The following is a 20,702-nucleotide window of genomic DNA, read 5'->3' as shown; positions in this document are numbered from 1 at the left end:
TCATGTACTGTAAAAATGAGGCATAAATTAAACTTAAATTTCTCAGAACAAAAGCAGTAATTCTATGGAAGGTATACTTTTCATAAATATACTTAAATTTGTCAGAATTTTTTCTTAACAATTTCTAAGCTTGAGGCTCTTAACATATTTCCGTATATGAAGCCCAATGCCATCATACTGACTTGCATATTAGGTGTCATTTGAATGTATGTAAAGTCATTGATCATAATCTACATTCAATCAAGCATGAAAATATTAGAGTGATCGCTTTTATTTGTTTTTTTTCCTTCGTCTTGCCAAATTTATTTGAAAATCATAAAAAGTTTGGGAATAGTCAAATAATGTCGGTTAATAACAGCAACCAACTGCCCTTTCTGGAATCTGTGTGCCCCTCAAGCGCCCATTGATGGAACAGCATGGAAATGTGATCACCAAAATATGCAAGTAGCCAATTTCAAGACATACTGCTACTATGTCTACTAAGAACTCATTCAACCAAGCCATCTACACAGCTGCACAGCTTAATATCCTCCTTCTCCGCCCTAACCTTTAAAGCGTCAATTTTTGCAAGGAACCTCAATTTTACCTTGCAAGGAAGTCCCAATTTTCTCTAAATGTTTTATTGGTGATTTTTCTAAATCCAATTACCCTATTCGAGGATGAGGCCGAAGATGGATGGCCTGAAATGAAAATCTTTGGTAATCTATCATCCTTGATTCTTAAATTTTGAACCAGCTCATTTACACCACTCACACCGCGACTGTTCCTGCCATAACCATTTCTCCGTGAGATCTTCTGCAACAACCAATCTCAATCCAAAATAAAAAAACTTCCACTACCACTATACAGTTGAGTCCAGATTTTTTTTTCCTACGCCAACTTTTTTCACGTTTGTTCCTGTCATGCTTACCCCTAGTAAGACTACTGCAACCACAAATCTAGCGATCCAACCTGTTCCTACCGAGCTATTACCACTCATATCAAGACAGTTTATGCCAGCACTACTCCAACCCCAATTAGTCCCACACCACTAATTACCAGCCCAATTCCTCCAACCATGACTATTCCAATCAAGATTGTTTATATGACAAGTCCTCTGAGCTCTGACCATAGCTACTCCAGCCAAGACCATTCCCAGGACAACTCCTCCTAGCGCAACTAACTTTTACCTGAATGCTTTGACTATAATCATTATTGATGATAGTTCTATTATTAAATAAATTAGCTGTCATTGTTATTGTAACTTACTACAAAACATTACTACTACATAATTTAATAAAAAACCCTGTCAACAAAATTGAAAGAAATTAAATTAATTATTTCTGCGAAAATATTCCTCCTTCAAACCTTCCCTTAAAGTGCTAATTTCATTTGCACACAACCAAGACATTTAAACCCTACCTTTTACTTTTTGGTTTTTAAAAACAGAGCTAAAACCGAATCAAAACAGTGATCAAGCTTCAAGAATTGTTTATTATTATATTATGGTAAATTATTTGGTTTTATTGAATAAAAATAAAAATGATGTTATTCAGTGCTTTTTCATTTTAATCTATTACTTTCAAATGTATAGGAATTTCATTTCTTAAAGCTACATTTTCAGTAAATGGAACATGACGTAAGGCTATAACAATCGAAACAGGAGCGTCACATAACTTTCAGTACATTTTTCTTTCCCCATGCTTCTGGGTTCTTCCATCCAATGCTTTTTACAACCCTTGAAAGTAATGACCAAACAGTCAAGTTTTCGAATGTATCTGTCTCAGAATCCTCAAATTCATAGAAACGAATCTTTGCTTATTTACCACATAGAAGATAGTACAAATAAAGTCAATATTTAAATTGTCCTAAACTTAAGTAGTGTCCATTTAAATTGACCCATAGCCACTACTCTTTTCATCCTTTAATGATTTAAGATGATGAAGAAATTTAACGGCGATCCCTTCAAAACATAGGTGTTATTGATTTTTTTCAAGACACTTGTGCATGTTACGTAATAGGGAATGTTTTCTAAGAGATGCAGGTGCTCTTACATAACAAGATATCTATTTTCTTTGAATGTTTAAAAACCTACGAGTGTCAGGGATTGTTTAATTCAGGATTTTTGGGGATTTTTGTAATAGGCAATATTTTTTGGGGGGGTTACTTATCAGAGATTTTTTTTCTTTGGCTGTTTAAAACCTTCAGAGACCACTAGTGGGGGACCTTCAAGAAGCCAGGCCTCTAGCAACTTTTTCCACCGTGGGGTCCCTAGTAACCAATTCAACCGGGGGTCTTAGCATCTAATTCTTCTGGGGCTCTTGCATCCAATTTCACCGCATCCCATAGCAACCAATTCCAAAGGGGCCCGAACATCCAATTCGTACGGGTTGGCCTAGTAGTCAAATCCAACAGGGGTCCTAGAAACCAATTTAAACGGGGGAGGGGCTAGTGGTCAATTTCAACGGGGTGCCCTATCCACCAATTCAAATGGAGGCCCTAGCAACCAATTTCAACGGAAACCCTAGCATTTAATTCCATCCTGAGTCCCTAGGAACCAATTTCACCGACAAGATGTTTTTAAGACATTTCAAGACGTTTTAAAAATGTTTTTCTTCAAAGCATTTTTTTCAAGACATTTCAAGGCATTTTTTAAGACGTTTTCCTTCAAGACGTTTTTCGAGACGTTTCAAAACATTCCAAGACGTTTTTTCCTGCGACGTTATTCAAGATTTCTTTGATTGTTATACAATAGGGAATGCTTACTTGTGTTAAGGATGACGGATTCTCGCGTGACCGTACTTCTTCAGGGCCTGTGGGGAACCCCCACTTGTAACTTTGCAGGACACACACGTGGGGTGTTACGTAATGACGATGGACACATGGGTTGTTATAGAATGCTTTACGGACATCTCATTTTCTTTCACAACGTTTTTCTCAGGGAATATTTATAATCTTTGTGCATTTTTTACTAATAGCCTATTACTCTACTAGAACTTGAATGTGCTATCAGAGACGAAATAAAAGCGTCGCAAACATTATAAAACCATGAAAATACAGAAAAAGCAATTAAAACTAAACGAACAAAAAACAAAACGTGAAAAGCATGATATAGGATAAAATATAAGCAAAAACTAAGCGTAAATTACAGATAATGTGTGGGAACCCCAGCAACACATTACATTGAGGGAGGGGGGGAAGGTTCTTAGTAGAGGTAATTTAAGCCACAATAAAGATATTTCTGAGAGGTTTTAATGAAAATTTTTCGTTTCTATTGCTCTATTAGACTTCCTACAAAAAAGACAAATTTTTGCATTCAGTTATTTCTGAGAGGTACTAATAAAATGCCACGTTTCTTTGATACAAGACTGTGCACATTCGCGCTAACGTGACAATAAGTGGCTGGGGATTGCTACTAGAGGTAAATTTAAGCCATATTAAGAGATATTTCTCAAAGCCTTAATGAAAATATATCGTTTCTATTGCTTTGTTAGACGCACCCAAAAGAAAAAAGATACACATTTTCACATTTGGTTATTTCTGAGAAGTTTTTATGAAAATGATACGTTTCTTTGAGCCAAGACTATCTATATATATTCATACCACTGTGACAATATGTTGTTGGCCCACCCTAGCAAGCAATTCCAGGGGGAAGGGCTGTTGTTAAAGGTGAATTTAAGCCATTTTAAGAATTATTTCTGAGTGTTCTTAATGAACATGTATTGTATCTATTCCTCTATTAGACGCACCTGCAAAAAACCAAGAAATGTTTTTGCATTCGGTTATATCTGAGAGGTTTCGATGAAAATTCCACGCTTCTTTGAGACAATTCTAAGCGTATCTACGCCAACGTGACAATATATGGCTGACCCACCCTAGCAAGCAATTCCAGGGGGGGTTGAGTTAAGTTTGAGTAAAGTTTTAGCCATATTAAGAGATAGTTATGAGAGGTCTTAATGAAAATGCCTCATACTTTGACTGGGCATTAGATATCACCCCCCCCCCTGCGGGAAAAAATTCTTTTAACAGTTCCCACCTTAACTTTAAGATGTAGAACATGTTAGTCAAAGCAATTTACGTCACGGTGGCAAACTATGGGTGGCAAACTGCACAATCCGTCACCCTCCATCATTTCACCCCGAACATGATACCCCATGGCAATTCATGCAACCATGGCAAACTATGCATGGTACACAATACCCTCTGGCACCCTTCATCATTCCTGAGACGTTTTTCAGGTATTTTCTTGACAAAAATATGCTTTAAATCCATTGGATCATGTTTTCGCAAGCCATCTTCAACTTGATACATCATGGCAATTCACGCCACCGTGGCAAACTTTGGATGACACACGACATCCATTGACACCGCCTCACCATTCCTAAGACATTTTCTAGATATTTTTTTTTTTATAAAAATATGCTTCTAATCCATCGAATCATGTTTTTGCAAGCTATCCTAAGTGAAATACACCATGACGTTTCTCGCCAATATGCCACCTATGACTGAACTTTAGGCACCACCTCATCATTCCTAAGACATTTTCCAGACATTTTCTTGTCAAAAATCGTTCTTTAAATCCATTCGTTTATGTTTTTGCTAGCCAACGCAATTGTCTTCATATATATATATATATATATATATATATATATATATATATATATATATATATATATATATATATATATTTGTGTGTGTGTGTATGTGTGTGTTTGTGTGTGTGTGTGTTGGTGTGTTTATGTGTATGAAACTCGCTTTAAGTGTGATAATTCGCACAAGAGGGTATCATATGGCAGCCATTGTGCTCCATGCTGGTGTCAATTAAAAGGAGTCATCAGAAGAATCGCTATTGGGAGTTTTTCTTTAACTTTAAATGATCAAGTCTAATGTAAATGGATATTTTTATATTTAAATGTCTGAAAATGCTCTAAATGTGTTGGTGCATTCAAGAGGGTACCATATGCCATTAGAAGAAACGCTATTGGGAATTTTAGTGTATATGATCGTTTCTAGTGTATACATTTATTTTTGTTAGGAAATATTTGAATATGCTTTAGGTGTGATAATGCAAGCCAACGGGTGCCATATGCTAGCCATTTTGTGCTACAGACTAGGAATTTCCATGGGACATTGCAATCTAACGATGAAATGGCAAGTTCTCGCTGTTCAAATAAACATAATGGTCTTTTTTTATGGTTTTATAATTTTTTTTTTTTGGGGGGGGGGGAATATTGAAAAACCTTTAGGCGTTATAGTGTGCACCCAATGGTCTCATAGTGTGGCACAGTAACGTGAATTGACATGGTGCATCACGTTGAGGGTGGCGTGCAAAACATGAACCAATGGATTTAAAGCGTGATTTTGACAAGAAAATATATGGAAAATGTCTTAGGAATGATGAGGTGGTGTCAGAGGGGGTCGTGTGTCATCCTTAGTTTTCTACGTTGGCGTTAATTACCATGGGGGTATCACGTTAGGGATTTGAATGATGAAGGGTGCCAGAGAGTGTCATGTGCCATCCATAGTTTGTCCCAGTGCCGTGAATTTCTTAGAATACCATGTTCTAGAACTTTAATTTTAGGTGGGAGGTACTTAATGAATTTTTGGTAGAAGGGGGGGGCTGAAATGTAACACCCAGTAAAAAAACGAGCCGTTTTCATTAGAAGTCTCAGAAACATTTCTTAATATGGCTTAAATTTACCTCTAATAACAACCCCACCTCCCTCGGCAATCGCTTGCCAGAGTGGGCCAGCCACATATTGTCACGGTGGCGTAATGATGCATAGTCTTGGCGCAAAGAAACGTGGCATTTTACTAAAACTCTCAGAAATAACCGATTGCAAAAATTTGTGGCTTTTTTCTTGCCGGTGTGTCTAATAGAGCAATAGAAACGATGCATTTTCATTAATGCCTCTCACAAATATCTCTTAATAAGGCTTACGTCTGATAACACCTCCCGCCGGAATTGGTTGCTAGGGTTGGCCAGCCATATATTGTCAAGATGGCGCAAGGTGCATAGTCTTGGCTCTAAGAAACGTGATATTTTCATTAAAACCTCTCAGAAATAACCAAATGCAAAAATATTTCTCTTTTTCTTGCAGGTGAAAAAGAGAGTAAGCTTTTTCTAGCTTACTTTAGAAACGATGCATTTTCATTAAGACTTCTCAGAAATACCTCTTAATCTGGCTTAAATTTACCTCTAATAACTATCCTCCCCCTGGAATTGCTTGCTAGGGTATGCCAGCCACATATTGTCACGTCGGCATGAGTATGCATTGTCTTGGCTCAAAGTAACGTGGCACTTTCATTAAAATCTCTGAGAAATAACAGAACGCCAAAAAATGTGTGTCTTTTCTTGTAGGTGCGTCTAATAGAGCAATAAAAGCGATGCATTTCCATTAAAGCCGCTCAGAAATATCTCTTAATAAAGCTTAAATTTAGCTCTAGTAGCAACTCCCGCCGGAATCGGTTTCTGGGGTGGGGCAGACATGTATTGTCACGGTGGTGTGAATGTGCATAGTTTTGGCTCAAAGAAACGTTTTATTCTCATTAAAATCTCTCAGAAATAACCGAATGCTAGATTTGCCTCTTTTTCTTTCAGGTTCCTCTAAAAGAGCAATAGAAACAAAACATTTTCATTAAGACTTATCAGAAATACCTTATAATATGGCTTAAATTTACTCTAATAACAACCCTTCACCCCTTCCTCCCTGGAATTGTTTGCTAGGGTTTTCCCGCCTTTTTTTAATTCACGCTTGTTTTTGCTCATATTTTATCCTATATCAAGGTTTTTTTAAATTTTGTTTTTTCCTTTGTTGAGTCTTAATTTATCTTCCTGTGATTATATGATTTCATAATGTTTGTGACGCTTTTATTTCATCTCTGATAGCACATACAAGTTCAAATATAATAAACGACTTTAATACTAAAAAACACGCTAAGAGCAATCGCCAATATTATCTGACGATACCCTCTAAGGCATTACTTAACAAGCAATTAAATGTAAGCAAGTCAAATTTAGCCATTTCTAGCAATCAATTGTCTCCCCTGCGTATCAGTTATCATGGTCTTAGGAAAATACGCGATTTATTTAATCATTCTAGCAAGAGGGACAGGGAATTCTCCTTGCGTGGAATAGATCATAACATAGTAAGCATTACCCGAACAATAATATGAAAAAGGTTCTCAAAGTCCCGCTGTCTAGCGCTCCATTTCATTGGTTGGAAACCTCTGTCAAATGCCAATGCGGACAAAAATCTTTAGATTATAAATTTTTCCTGAGAAAAACATCTTGATTGAAAATGAAATCTCTTAAAGTAATATATAACAATCCATGTGTCCACCGTCATTGCGTAACGCCCCAAGTTTGTGCTATCCTTACGTAACACATGACGTGCGTGTCCTCCATAGATATGAACTGGGGTTCCCCACGGGCCATGAAGAACGAAGTCAGGTGAGAATGCGTCATTCTTAACTAAGTAAACATGCCCTATTACATAACGACCAAGGATCTCCTGAAGAACATCTTAGAAAAAAATTTTTGAAACGCGTTAACACGTCTCGAAAAAATGTCTTTTCAGTGGACTTGGTTGCTAGGGGCTTCCGATGGAATTGTATACTAGAGCTCCTGTCAGAATCGGTTGCTAGGGCGTCTATTAGAAAAGGTAGCGAGGGCCCACCATAGGAGTTGGTTGTTGGAGCCCCCGTTGCAATTGACTCCTACGGCCCCCCGTTAAAGTTGGATGCAAAGACCCCGTTGGAATTGGTAGCTATTGGGTTCGATGAAATTGGATTCAAGGGCCCCAGTGGAATTGGATGTTTGGGCCTCAGTTGAATTGGTTACTATGGGTCCCCGGTGGAAATTATTGCTAGGGTCTGGTGTCTTGAAGGTCCCACTCTAGTGATCCCAGAAGGATTTTCCCTGGCCCTCACAGGTTTATGAACAACCAAAGAAAAATTCTTCTATATTACCTAACACCCCCAAAAGCATTCTCTGTTACATAATATCCAAAAAAAACATTCTGAAGTAAACAAGCCCTGGCCCTCGTAGGTTTTTTAAACAATCCAAGATAATACATTGCCTATTATATAAGAGGCACCTGCATCTCTTAGAAAGCATTCTCTATTACATTGCATGCACCTGCAGTTTGAAGGAAATTGATAGCAACTGTGTGTTAAAGGCATCGCCGTTAAACTTCTTCGTCATCTTAAATCATTAAAGAAAGAAAAGAGTAGTGACTATGGGTCCATTTAAACGATTGGAGTAACCACTGTTAACTTATTGCTTTGCTTACTAGTTAATTATTACTTTCAGGATTGCTATTACTCGATTAATACTTGAACGTTTTGAACGTTTGAATAGTTTTGAACGAGTAGTAAAACCTGTTCAGAAACAGGTACCAAAAATCGCATAGCGTAAACTCTTTTTGGAGGGTCGGAGGGACGAAAATTACACCCTCCCTATCCTCTTCCCAACAAAAATTAGAGGTCTGCTTGCCCCTCCGTACACCAGACTTTCTTTATTAGTTTGAATTCGAAACTCTAGTCGTAAGAAACATATTTTATTTACTAGCAATTCGTATTTATCACATTTTATTATGACAATTTAAAAAAAAATTAGCTTTTACAAGCAAAAGTAAACAGCGACATTACAACTTAAAACGAACGGAAATTATCATGTATTTCATGGGAGTTGACGCATGATAGTTTCAAATGAACATTTTTAGTTACATAGGAATACTTAAAGCATCAAGGACAGGAAAATCATTTTATGTCCATTGGTCCCTCCTTAAGTCTGTTCATACCCAGATCTTCTAATTTTTTATGCTTATTTTTTTATTCTTTCATGTAATGGAGTTTTTAACGGAGCCATATTTTTGTCATTGCTGTCAGGTTAAACAGTCAAAATAAATAAACACAAATAAGTAACTAAATTTGACACCACTTTTTCGTTCGCAAAGCTTCGACACCAAAAATCCATTGATTTCAACAGACAAGCAGACCTTAAAAACAGCAGAAACTTCTTAAGCTCTCTGGCGCCATAAGTGGTAGCAATTTTTGCGGATATTTTGCTCGATTTTTCGAATTTTACACTTGCTAATGCCAAGACTGACGTCCCTGTAAATGGAGGTATTTTTTAATCAAGAATTGAATTTCCTAATCTTGGCAATTTTTAAAGACACATATTGTCGTGTATGGTCTGTTTAACCCATTTAAACAGTGATATTCTATTTTCACTGTCCTTGGTGCTTTAATGAACCCCTTAATTTGTAAAGGAAAAAATCAAAACTTTTTTGTTTGTCTCAGACACATTAAACGACTTAGATTCTGTTGGGCGTCAGAACCCGCAGAGGATCATGGACTCGAAAACAAAAATCTAAACAACACTTAAAAATAGTCAAAAATAGTCAGCAAAATAGTCAAAAATAGCAATAGTTAAAATATATAAAACAAAAATAGTTCAGTATGACAATGTCTTATTTTCGAAAAACTATAAGACACTCTGAGAAAGGTAAATCAGACCATGAATCATAAAGGGAGTAAAAAATAATCAATAAGAATAAAAAAAACTAAATATAATTAAGAAAATAGTAAAAAAAACTTATTTATACCTAATAAATCAAATATATATATTTCGTCATCACTATTTGATTTTTAAAATTTATGTTTCGAAAGTACTCGTGCTGCTAAAACAAAAAAAAAAAACTGATGACTGTATCATGGCAGGTGTTGCTTTCACAAATAAGACAATCATTCATGATTTGAAAACATATGCGCACCCTTAAGAATATTTCAGTGCATTCTTGATCAGTGTGTACCCTACTTCAGTCATCATAATACAAACGGAACAACGAATTATGTGCGTGAATGCGTGAAAATGACAATCCTGTCCCAATTTTTAGTAGGTTAGCAGTTGCTTTAAATGTAGACGCATTTTGGGTTATGCACTTTGAGTGTGGAAATTGTAAAATAAGATTTTGAGATTTCTTAGCATCAATTCAAAGCAAGAGCTGCAAACTGTTTCCTTCACGAATTTGAATTTTGTTTCAGTAATAAATTTATAGACTAATAAAATCTTGAAAATTAGCCCTCTTGAAATCGAGGGGATGCTAATTTCCCGTCACCTGGTGTATATCTCTGAACCCCACGTGGACTGCAGAGTTATGCCCTGCTTGGAACAGTCCCACCACGCTTTGAGCAGTCCCCAAACGCTTAAAAAAGTTCCAAAAACGCTTGGCACAGATCTGCCACGCTTTCAGCGGTTCTCAAAATGCTTAAATGAGTCTCAAAAACACCTGGCATAGCTACTCCACGCTTTGAGCACTCCCCAAAACGCGTAAAACAGTGCCGAGTGCGCCTGGCACAGCCCCGCCACACTTTGGGCAGTCCCGACAATGTTTAGAACATTCCATAAAAGGCTTGACACAATTCCGCTAAGCTTAGGATATTTCATAGCTAAGAAAACAATAATAAGAATGGCAAACGTTTCGATCGAGATAACCGCACACCTGTCCTCAAGAATAAACTCATAAACAAAAGTACACAAAACGAGATAAAAAATACTAGCCTAAATAACAACAAAATGTTAAGCCACCTTCTCAAGTAGTGATACTGATGAAATAAAACTTATTAGTAAACTTAAACTTAACTTCCAACTTTATGAAAACTGAACTAAACTAAAACTTAAACTACTAAGAAACTTAAACTACCAATAAACTACTAAGAAACTTAGTTGTAAAACCAAATAGTAAAGTGAACTTAGGGAGTCACATACAACAGACACTATAGATAACAATATTATAAATACAAATTATGCTCTCAATATATCATAAGGTAATTACGTAAAGAATATGGGACAGGATTTAGGGGATGGCAGCCATTCTCATATAAAGCATAACTGACATTTGTTTTAAGTTTTACTATCGCTTTTTGCTTCCTTTTGAAAATTATTATTTTTAGGCTTAATTTATTGTTCATTTTAAATCATATCTCTAACGATCCTAAATCCAAAGGGATCTGACATACCCTCCCCTAAAACTCTTATACAATGCTTTATAATTTAACTTTTGTATAACAATTTCTTAATAACTAGAAATCAACCCTGAAGATTTGTGACTTTAAAAAATTCTTTTGAGGGAGGGGGAATAAAGTGCTAAAAAATGAGGGTCCCCCAATCGAAAGGGATCCTTCGCCCCACCCCATTTGGGCTGGCTCCATCCTTTCCGCCTTCGAACGAGTAATTATCTGAAAGTGATCTTTAATATCAAACTGAAAACATGTTACAATGAGATGGGGTCATGTCCCTTCATTATCCAGTTGCACGCTTATTTTAAATATATTCTTCAAAATCAAAGAAATTTAGGAATGAAATCTCCTTTTTACATTAGTTGGAAGGGACTCTCACCGGAGTTCAAAAATTTGGCACCTATATTGCAAATTCAGTTAAAACAGTTTGTGAGAACAAACAATAAGTAAAGAGTGAACTGTGCCAACAATAACCAAAAATAAAAAAAACGGATCATGATAAAAATATGTACATAAAAGGTGTCTACTATTTTTGGTAATTAATTATTAAAGAAGTGTTTCAAAGAAAGTAAAGGCTATAAACTTAAGATAAGCCGAAATGAATTTCTATAACAAGCCAAACTCAAAACCAACAAAAATCAGTACAAACAATAGTTTACCTGCTGCCCCTTTCCCTAACTGTAAAAGTATAAACCATACTGCGCCATTTGCGCTTTACTGAAAACGAATTATATTACAAATATTGTCTTTTGTGCTTATTATAACATAGAAAATAAAAGTAAAAAGTACAGTGAATTAAAATCTTGAACTGACTAGCTTTCGATAGTTAACACCATTATTTATCATATATTCGGTTTAATATTTATTAGCTGTTTCCAAGGACTATTTAAGACACATATAGTTTTAATAAAGTGCAAATGACACAGTAGGCTTTAAACTTTCACAGAGGGCTAAGAACGGATGCAAGGGGAGGCGAGGGGGGTGATTCCCCCCAAAAAATAATAATTCTTTAAAAATTCTTCCTAAATTATACTATTGAGTACTATATACAAGAAACGAGGACTGAAAAATCGATTGTTTTCTGAAATAAAAACAATAAAACATATCAACGGATTGAAGTTGTTCAAAGACGGTATGTGTTATAAACGCAGGACTGAAACATTTTTCTGGTGTTAGGGAGAGTCCAAGGAAGAACAGACCCAAGGTGAGAAGGTTGGACAGTAAAAGTGCTGTGGCCTGTATAAGCATGCAAAGGCTGGCATCACTTATCACTGTTCCCCGGAGACAGAGACACAGATGAAGTGTACGTAATACATAAGTCCAAATGGAATAATTTTATTTCCTTCACTGAGCTTGACAAAAATCAAGACTCCTTCATCAACCCTATAATTTTTGCCTCATTGGTAGATACCGACTTGTCATCTATTATAAAGGTCAAATTTGTATCTTTTGTTTATGTCGAATGGCTTTGTATCCCACTGTAAAACAATTTAAGAATCATGTGTCGCCTCATACCATCGGGAGTTGGAAATTTCCCTCCTCAATTTCTTCTGCCAAGTCTATGTCAATAGTTAAGAGAGTATATTTCATATATCTCTTAAAAATAGACCTGGTTATACGTATTTTTTCTCAAACAACGAGGTCCTTTGAGCAGTAATATTCTTTGGAAGATGCATTTCCTGCTGCAAGGGCTAGGCATACTAGTGCCATTCATCACCTTCTTTACCCATTTGTCCTTTTTTCTTGAGATCATATTATGATCTTGATTAAGTTCTCTTCTAGTCCCATAGAGGAAAAGTTTGGACAAAAAATATGTACATAAAAGGTGTCTACTATTTTTGGTAATTAATTATTAAAGAAGTTTTTCAAAGAAAGTAAAGGCTATAACTGGCTCAATAGTTTGATGTCCACTGCATCAAAACACACTGTTTATCTTCTGCCAATCTTTTGTCGCGTCTGCTTGTCACCTTGATTGGGATAAATTTTGCAGCATCAGCAAAACTTGTCTTTTTCTCCGGCCAACTGTCTAGGTCTTTTCTTATCCCTTGCCCTTTTTCTTTACTTTATAGTACCTTTGCCAAAAGTACTAGTAACAACATTAGAAATAACCCCCCTCATCCTCAGACATTGTCATTTAAACAATGGGTACGTTTTCGAACATTGTATTTTGAGAGAGGCTTTTTTATCCTATTTCAATAGGAGCTTTTCACATTGGTGTCCAACCACTTAGATTATCAATGCATCTTATAATGCAAACTTACAACACCGTGACGGTATCAGAGTAATAAAAAAATATTACAAATCACCAGATGCAACAGGCAACGAGTGTGCAACATTCCCATTGACTGGGGTTGTCTCTGATTAGCCAACGGATATCGATCTTTAATGGCAATTGTGTCCTCGACAAAGTTTCCCAATGCCTTGCTCAAGCGACAAAGTGAGCCAGTTGATCTCTCGTTGCGTTACATTACGTCGGTAGCAAACTCGGCCTTAATTCAATTATTTTAAAATAAATTATTCAGGGGGGTGTTACACTTTCCCCTTTTGGTGCCGCCGCCCCCCTCAAATTAAGGATCTGGATCCGTGCTTGTAGAGGGTGCCTAAAAAGCAAAGAAGGGGAGTTGATTACCCTTATAACTCTCTTCAACATCTTCTCAACATACCTTGAAATTTACAACTTAATACCCTTCCTTAAATATTGTACTTTAAACTACTGTGTTTGGCATCCTTCTCAACATTTTCTTAAGGATTCACTTAAAAGCCCTACCCAATTTTGGAGCCCCAAAATCAAGTATGCTTCCTTTTCCAACAAAAATCCTTATATGTTAACAGTCGGAAAAAAATCTTAAACTATAGCCTTTGCCTGGAGCCTCAACCCTCAAGGGTGATGTATCAACCCTGGTTGCATAGTTAATTGAACTTTGAACTATTTTGAAGAGAATGGCTATCTCAAAATTTTGGTTTGACATATTTGGAGAAAAAGGCGTCGGGGGGGGGGTCTAATTGCCCTTTGACCACTCTCTTAACACGGGCACTAAAACTTTAAATTACCAATCAAAGTTTATGTGACAGCCCCGTCCATAAAAATTTTATACGTTAATAATAAGCAACTTACATAGCTTAAAGGCCTTGTCCAGGGCAGGGAGGCTCAACCCACCAGCCCCCGACCTTATTTTCGGCCTTTCGACTATTTAAAAAAAAATGCAATATTAAAATTTGATCGTATACATTTGGGGAATAGGACGTGGGGGGAGGCTGGAGGATCTTTGATCATTTTGGAGTCTTATTAAAGGAACTCAAAATTCCGGTTTCTCATCAAATAAGCCCCATGCAAAGTTTATGCGACCATCTTCTCCACAAAAATCTTATATGTTACCAATGAGCAATTGCAATGAGCAGTGAGCATAAAGTTACAGCCGTTGCTCCAGGGGCTATGGGGATTTGTTAACCCATGAGTTATAGCTATTAAACTTTGCGACTATTTTGTACAAAATGGCTATCTCAAAATTTTGATTGGATTAATCTGGGGAGAAAGTCATGAGTAAAGTTGGATTGCTTGCCCTCCCATCACTTTCAACCCTAGAAAAGGGAGCTAGAACTTTCAATTTCCAATCGAATGATCCCTTGCCTTGCTGACTGTGGGGGGTGGGGGGGGGGTTGTCAGCACAGGAGGCATAGCTTTTTGATCTTTGGACTACTTGGAATAAAATTACTCTCTTAAAATTTTGACCGGATGCATTTGAGGAGAAAAGGGCACGGGGTAGGGGCTTGTTGCCCTCTATTCAAAATGGATAGTATAGCTTCCTATTTCCAATCGAATGAGCCCCCTCAAAAGTTTATACGACCATCTCTTCTATTAGACTCTGATATGCTCCCGGGACATAGCTTACAATCCTTACCCCCGGGTTCTAGTGAGTTTTGTCAACCATGGAAGTACTGTTATGTGATCTTTGGACTATCTTGAACAAAATGGCTCCCTCTAAGTTTTATATCGGATGCATTTAGGGAAGAAAGGGCATGGGGGAGGCTTAGCTGCCATCCGATCACTTTTGACTCTTAAAAATCGAACTAGAACCTTCAATCTTTAACCCAATGAGCCTCCTCCAAACTTTATATGACCAAGCCTTCAATAAAAACCTTGTATCTTAATAATAAGCAGCTTGCACAGCATACGGCTCGTGCCCTGGGGCTGGTTCAACCCCGGAAGAAGAGTTATTTGGACTATTTAAAGAAAAATGGCTATCTCAAATTTCGGCCTGATACATTCGGGGAAAACAGGGCGATAGGGTGGGGGAGCAAGTTGATGTTCGATCACTATCAACTTTTAATGAGAGCATTAGAACTTCCAATTTCCGATAGCATGAGCCCTCTTCGGAAGTTTATACCACGACGCCTTCCGTATGAAGCGCCTCTGGAAAAAAAAAAATTTAGTTTTATGGTCTTTACTATAAGCAACGCTATAGCAATACCCCTGGTTCCAAATAATCATGTAAGACTAAGTCTAAAGTTACTCATAAAATGCTGTCATTTCAAGAACGTTTGCATCATTAACAAAGGAGGAAACACCATCGATAAGCGGCAACTCATGACAAAAATTACACTGTCAAATCCAACATAACAATACAAAACTATACTACTCAGGTGCACACTGTGTACAAAAAGCTTAAAAAACTTATTTTCTTATAACATTCTTATTCTTATGTAAAATTACACATTAGGTTATTATATACGCCTTTTCATTATTCATCTGACGATAGGTACTTGAACAATGAGGCTTTTTGTACCAAAATCGACCTGGCAGCGTCTTCAAAGGTCATTTTGCATAATAATAAATTACAGAGGGAACCAATTACAAGGTGAGGATTTGGGAATTCTTTATTTTGAGATCAATAACAGTTGCAACTCCCCTAACAAAATTGTAAATTGGATTCCTTGAAAAAAAAAATGTATCCAAATTCTACGGTAAAAGTCTTTAATTACTTGTCCGCTCTCTTTTCAAATTTATGTTTTATTGCGAAACGTAATCTAAATTGAAGAAGCCGACCCAATCTGGTATAAATTTAATTTAATTAAAACTAGTACAAAACAAAACTACTGGCATATTTGTGACACTATTGTGGCCGAGTAAGTTACATTTTTCTACATTGATACTGTTTTGGGTAAATTGTGGTTTCAACTTTTCACTTTTAACAGCACTGGTGAAACTTGTTCTATTTTTAATTAAACGAATGAGTTTAACAAATTAAATTAAACATTGGAGATATAGGTTTTTATATTTTAAAAGATAGAATTATTATAATCATTATATTTTACTACAATGCAGCGCCATAATGGTTGTTTACCTAGGCTGCAATATACTTTGACATGTACTATCCAAAGCACATTTACACACTGCAGGAAATTTTACGAAAATATTTTCTCCCCCAATCCCTGAATTTTTTTTACAAAATATAAAATCCGAAATAAATCATCCTCACCATATTGACGCGTTGGATAAAAATAAGGACCGACCTGCAGCCTCACCCGTTAAAAATATTTTCCTAAATATTTATGGTAACAATTTGAATGGTAACAATTTCTTCTTACAATTATTATCTAACTAAATTCCTCCCTACTTAACCTTCTATTAGAATAAATATCTCCCGCCCAAAGACTTCCTTAATCTTGGTACAGAGAGAGAGAGAGAGAGAGAGAGAGAGAGAGAGAGAGAGAGAGAGAGAGAGAGAGAGAGAGAGAGAGAGAGAGAGAGAGAGGGAGAGAAGGAGAGAGAGAGAGAGAGGGGGGGAGGGAGATTTTATGAGGAGTCTTTGTTGGATGTACACGAAACTGCTGCGGAGATGTCACATTCTCTAAACCTAGATAATTTCAGAAATCACAGGTACGGCAAATGACAAAATTAAAGGTGACTACATAAAGCGATAAAATGTTAAATGACAAATGTAAAATGACAATGCAAAGCGATAAAATATGAAACAAAATGTAGAGTGACATAATTACAAATGAAAATGTAAAGCGACAAAATATAAACGACAAATGAGAAAACCTAAAACAGCAAAGAAAAACGAAGTAAGTCAAAGCCGGTGTGAAAAAGTAAAATGCAAATACTTTGACCAACCTTTTGTTGTCCTACCTTTTCTCATTTTGCTCTTTAAGCCTTTCGTTAGCCCCTCGTCTATTCTAAAAACCTCTATATTGTAAATGCTTAGTTAGGAGGAGGCGTTAAGTTGGTGTTCTACTGACGGAAGCTCTTTAATATAAAATCAAACGGTTCGTGGTAACAAACTGTAAGTAAGGAGCGACCCGGTTCAATAGTAACCGGGAGCTCTAAAAAACGGAATATTGATACCAATAGATATATCAAAAGAATAAAGTTTTTCTGATTTTAAATATATAAGCTTCATCAAGTCTAGTCCTACTCATCAAAAGTTACCTGAGAAAATTTGCCTTATTTTCGAAAAAAGCGGGAAACATCCCTAAAAGACATAAAATCTTAATGAAAGTCACACCATTAGATTAAACGCATCTGAGAACCCTACTGTAGAGGTTTCAAGCTCCTGTCTGCAAAAATGGGGAATTTTTGTGGGTTTTTTTTCCAGAAGAAAGATAACGGATGTGTGTTTATTTGTTTTTTTTCCCCAGGAGTGATCGTATTGACCCAGTGGTCCTAGAATAATTCGATAGGGCTAATTTAATCGGAAATTAAAAGTTCTAGTGCCCTTTTTAAGTGACCAAAAAATTGGAGGGCAACTAGGCCCCCTTCAACGCTCAATTTTTCCCAACGTCACCGCATCAAAACTTTGAGATGGCCATTTTGTTCAGCATAGTACAAATATCTAATAATTTGTTCTTTGAGGAAGACTTAATCCCCCACAGTCTCCGGGAGAAGGGCTGTAAGCTATGAACTCTGCCGGTTTTTTTTTTGTTGCATATACTATTGTTTATTGGGAAGTATACCGACGTTTTCGGGGGGATTTTTTATAGTGGGGGAGGATCTGGGGGAGAGGGTTACGTGGGAGGATCTTTCCATGGAGGAATTTTCATAGGGGGAGATAATTTTCCCTGAAGGGGGTGCCGGAATTCCCAGGATTATTTGAAAAACGATCAGAAATTAAATAAAAAACAAGTTAAAACTTAAAACAAACAGGAATTATTATGTATATGAGGGGGTTCCTCCCCGCGTCAATATTTCGCTTTTTTCGCTAAAGTTTTTTACTACTTTCAAAAGAGCTATTTATTCTAATTAAGCAGCCTTTGTGTTTCAGGGGTCATTCTTAATGAATTAGAACAAAATACCAACTTTAGCGTAGAGTATTTAGCGAGCGAGGTATTTATCGTGGATTGTTTCAAATTTCAGCTATCGAAAGACTGTAAAATAGTGTCCCAACGTTGAAACTTTAAAATCATAGGATGTTAAAAATGTGAAGCAAATCTTCAAACATTAACTCATTTGATGAACTATGTCGAATTTCAGCTATCGAAAGATAGTAAAATAGTGTTCTAACGTTGAAACATTAAAATTTTAAGACTTTTACAATCCTATGACTTTAATTTTCCAACGTTAGAATGGTATTTTGCTATCATTCGATAGCTTAAGTTCGAATCTATCCATCGAACAAGTTTAAGTCTCTTAAGTTAAAATTTTTCAACGTTAGAACGCTATTTTACATCTCTCGATAGCTGAATTTTGGCATTATAAGTCTAACGAGATAAAGTTTTAAGATTTGCTCCTCATTTTTAAAATCCTATGGTTTTAATTGTTTGACGTTAGAACACTATTTTGGCATCATTCGATAGTTGGAATTTAAATCTATCCCTCGAACAAGTTAAAGTCTCTTCAGTTAAAATTTTTCAACGTTAGAACACTATTTTACTATCTCTTGATAGCTGAATTTCGGCATTATCCGTCTAACGAACTAAAGTTTTAAGATTTGCTTCGCATTTTGAAAATCCTAAGATTTTAATTTTTCAACGTTAGAACACTATTTTACTATCATTTGATAGCTGAAATTTGAAACTATCCACCAAACGAGTTAATGTTTATAGATTTGATTCACATTCTTTAACATTCTATGATTTTAAAGTTTCGACCTTGGAACACTATTTTACTATTTTTCGATAGCTGAAATTTGAAACTACCCATCTAAAGAGTTAATGCTTATAGGTTTGCTTCGCATTTTTTCAAATATAGTCTCAAACTTCAGCTATGGAAAGATAGTAAAATAGTGTCCTAACGTTGAAAAATTAAAATCAAAGGATTGTAAAAATGCAAAGCAAATCTTAAAACTTTAAGTCGTTAGATTGATAACGTCGAAATTCAGCTATCGAAAAAAGGTAAATAGTTTTCCAACATCGAAAAATTAAAGCATAGTATGTTAAAAAATGTGAAGTGAATCTATAAACATTAACTCGTAAGATTGACAGTGTCAAAATTCAGCTGTCGAAATTAGTCACATAATGTTCTAGGGTTGAAAAATTTCAATATAGGATTTAAAAATGCGAAGTATATCTAGAAACTTTAACTTGTTCCAGGGATAGTGTTAAATTTCAGGCATCGCATGATAGTAAAATAATATTCTAACGTTGAAAAATTAATATTTCCCAACGAAACGAGAAGACCCTGAACATGCATTGAAATTAGGAAATATTTAATCTTAAATCCTGGTTAAATCAAAGCCCCTGGTAGGATCCCTCCCCATATTAAATATCCTAGTGGCAATTATGGTATTCCCACCTCTCCCCCTTTTGTGCACGAACGTTATATTTATTTTAAACTACTTTAAATAATTTTATGTAAATAATTTTATTTAATGATTGTAAATTAATTTTATGTTGCCTAAAGTAAAGCAACTCAGATCAATGATGCGTCGAGTAATTGTCTAGTCCACATGAACCGTTTGTTTCTTATGTACTACGCGTATTTCTAAGAATGAATTGAAAGCTCCGATATGCGAGTTCAATTTTCCATTCTTTAGGATCCGAATTTTTGCTCGTCGGAATTTTGGTCCTTATTTAGTGTTTTTCTTTTTCGAGAATTGGGAAGACTTTCTCAATACCATAACTTTTGTTGCTTAGCTTTAAACTTAATAAATTTCACATAACTAAAATTATAATAAAAACTAATTCTTTCGATTTCTTTGAAAAACTATCAGAAATTAAGCAAAAAGTTTTTTTTCAGCTGAAAGTAAGGAGCAATATTAAAACAGAACGAACAGAAATGCTTCCGTATATAAAGGGGCTGCCTTCTCTTCAGTACCTCGCTCTTTGTGCAAAAGTTTGATTTTTGTCCCAATTCTTTAAGAAAGACTCTTGAAACACAAGGTTCGTCTAATTAGAATAGGAAGCTTTCTTAAAGTACTGAAAAACTTTAGTGTGAACAACTGGGTATTGAGGAGGGGGCCGCCCCTTCACATAAGGAATACTTTCTGTTCGATAAATGTTACTCCGTGCTTTCAGTCCGCATGTTTTAAAGATGTCGGTGGACAGAATGTCTTTAGACAGGTCTGTGTGCTCCAACGTAATGTCGGTCGTATTTGGTGTGTCCTTTTTACTTTTCTAGCTGATACTAAATAGTTTACATATTTTTTCACAAATTATCGTTATTTTTAAGCTATTAAGCCTGTTTTTGCAGCTTCTCTCCCCCCCTCCAACCAAAAAGCGTCCTGTTGTTTTACCACTCCCCTAAGTTGTGCCTGGAAGAC

The 20,702-nt window shown here is 36.0% G+C and overlaps 1 protein-coding gene and 1 long non-coding RNA gene across 5 annotated transcripts in view; one reads left to right on the top strand and one right to left on the bottom strand.

Moving 5' to 3' along the window:
- The window catches only part of LOC136035214 (facilitated trehalose transporter Tret1-like), a 136,630-nt gene that overhangs the window by 46,717 nt on the left and 69,211 nt on the right, over nt 1-20,702 (top strand). The gene's annotated exons all lie outside the window — the stretch shown is intronic.
- LOC136035216 (uncharacterized) overlaps nt 6,837-20,702 on the bottom strand; it is a 45,560-nt gene continuing 31,694 nt past the window's right edge. The window contains exon 3 of the long non-coding RNA XR_010619362.1: nt 6,837-9,096. This is a non-coding gene — a long non-coding RNA (uncharacterized LOC136035216). The remainder of the gene's footprint in view (nt 9,097-20,702) is intronic.

The sequence above is a fragment of the Artemia franciscana genome, chromosome 14, assembly GCF_032884065.1.
Source record: "Artemia franciscana chromosome 14, ASM3288406v1, whole genome shotgun sequence".
NCBI classification, from domain to species: Eukaryota; Metazoa; Arthropoda; class Branchiopoda; order Anostraca; family Artemiidae; genus Artemia; species Artemia franciscana.
This window is presented reverse-complemented; position numbering and strand designations above follow the sequence as displayed.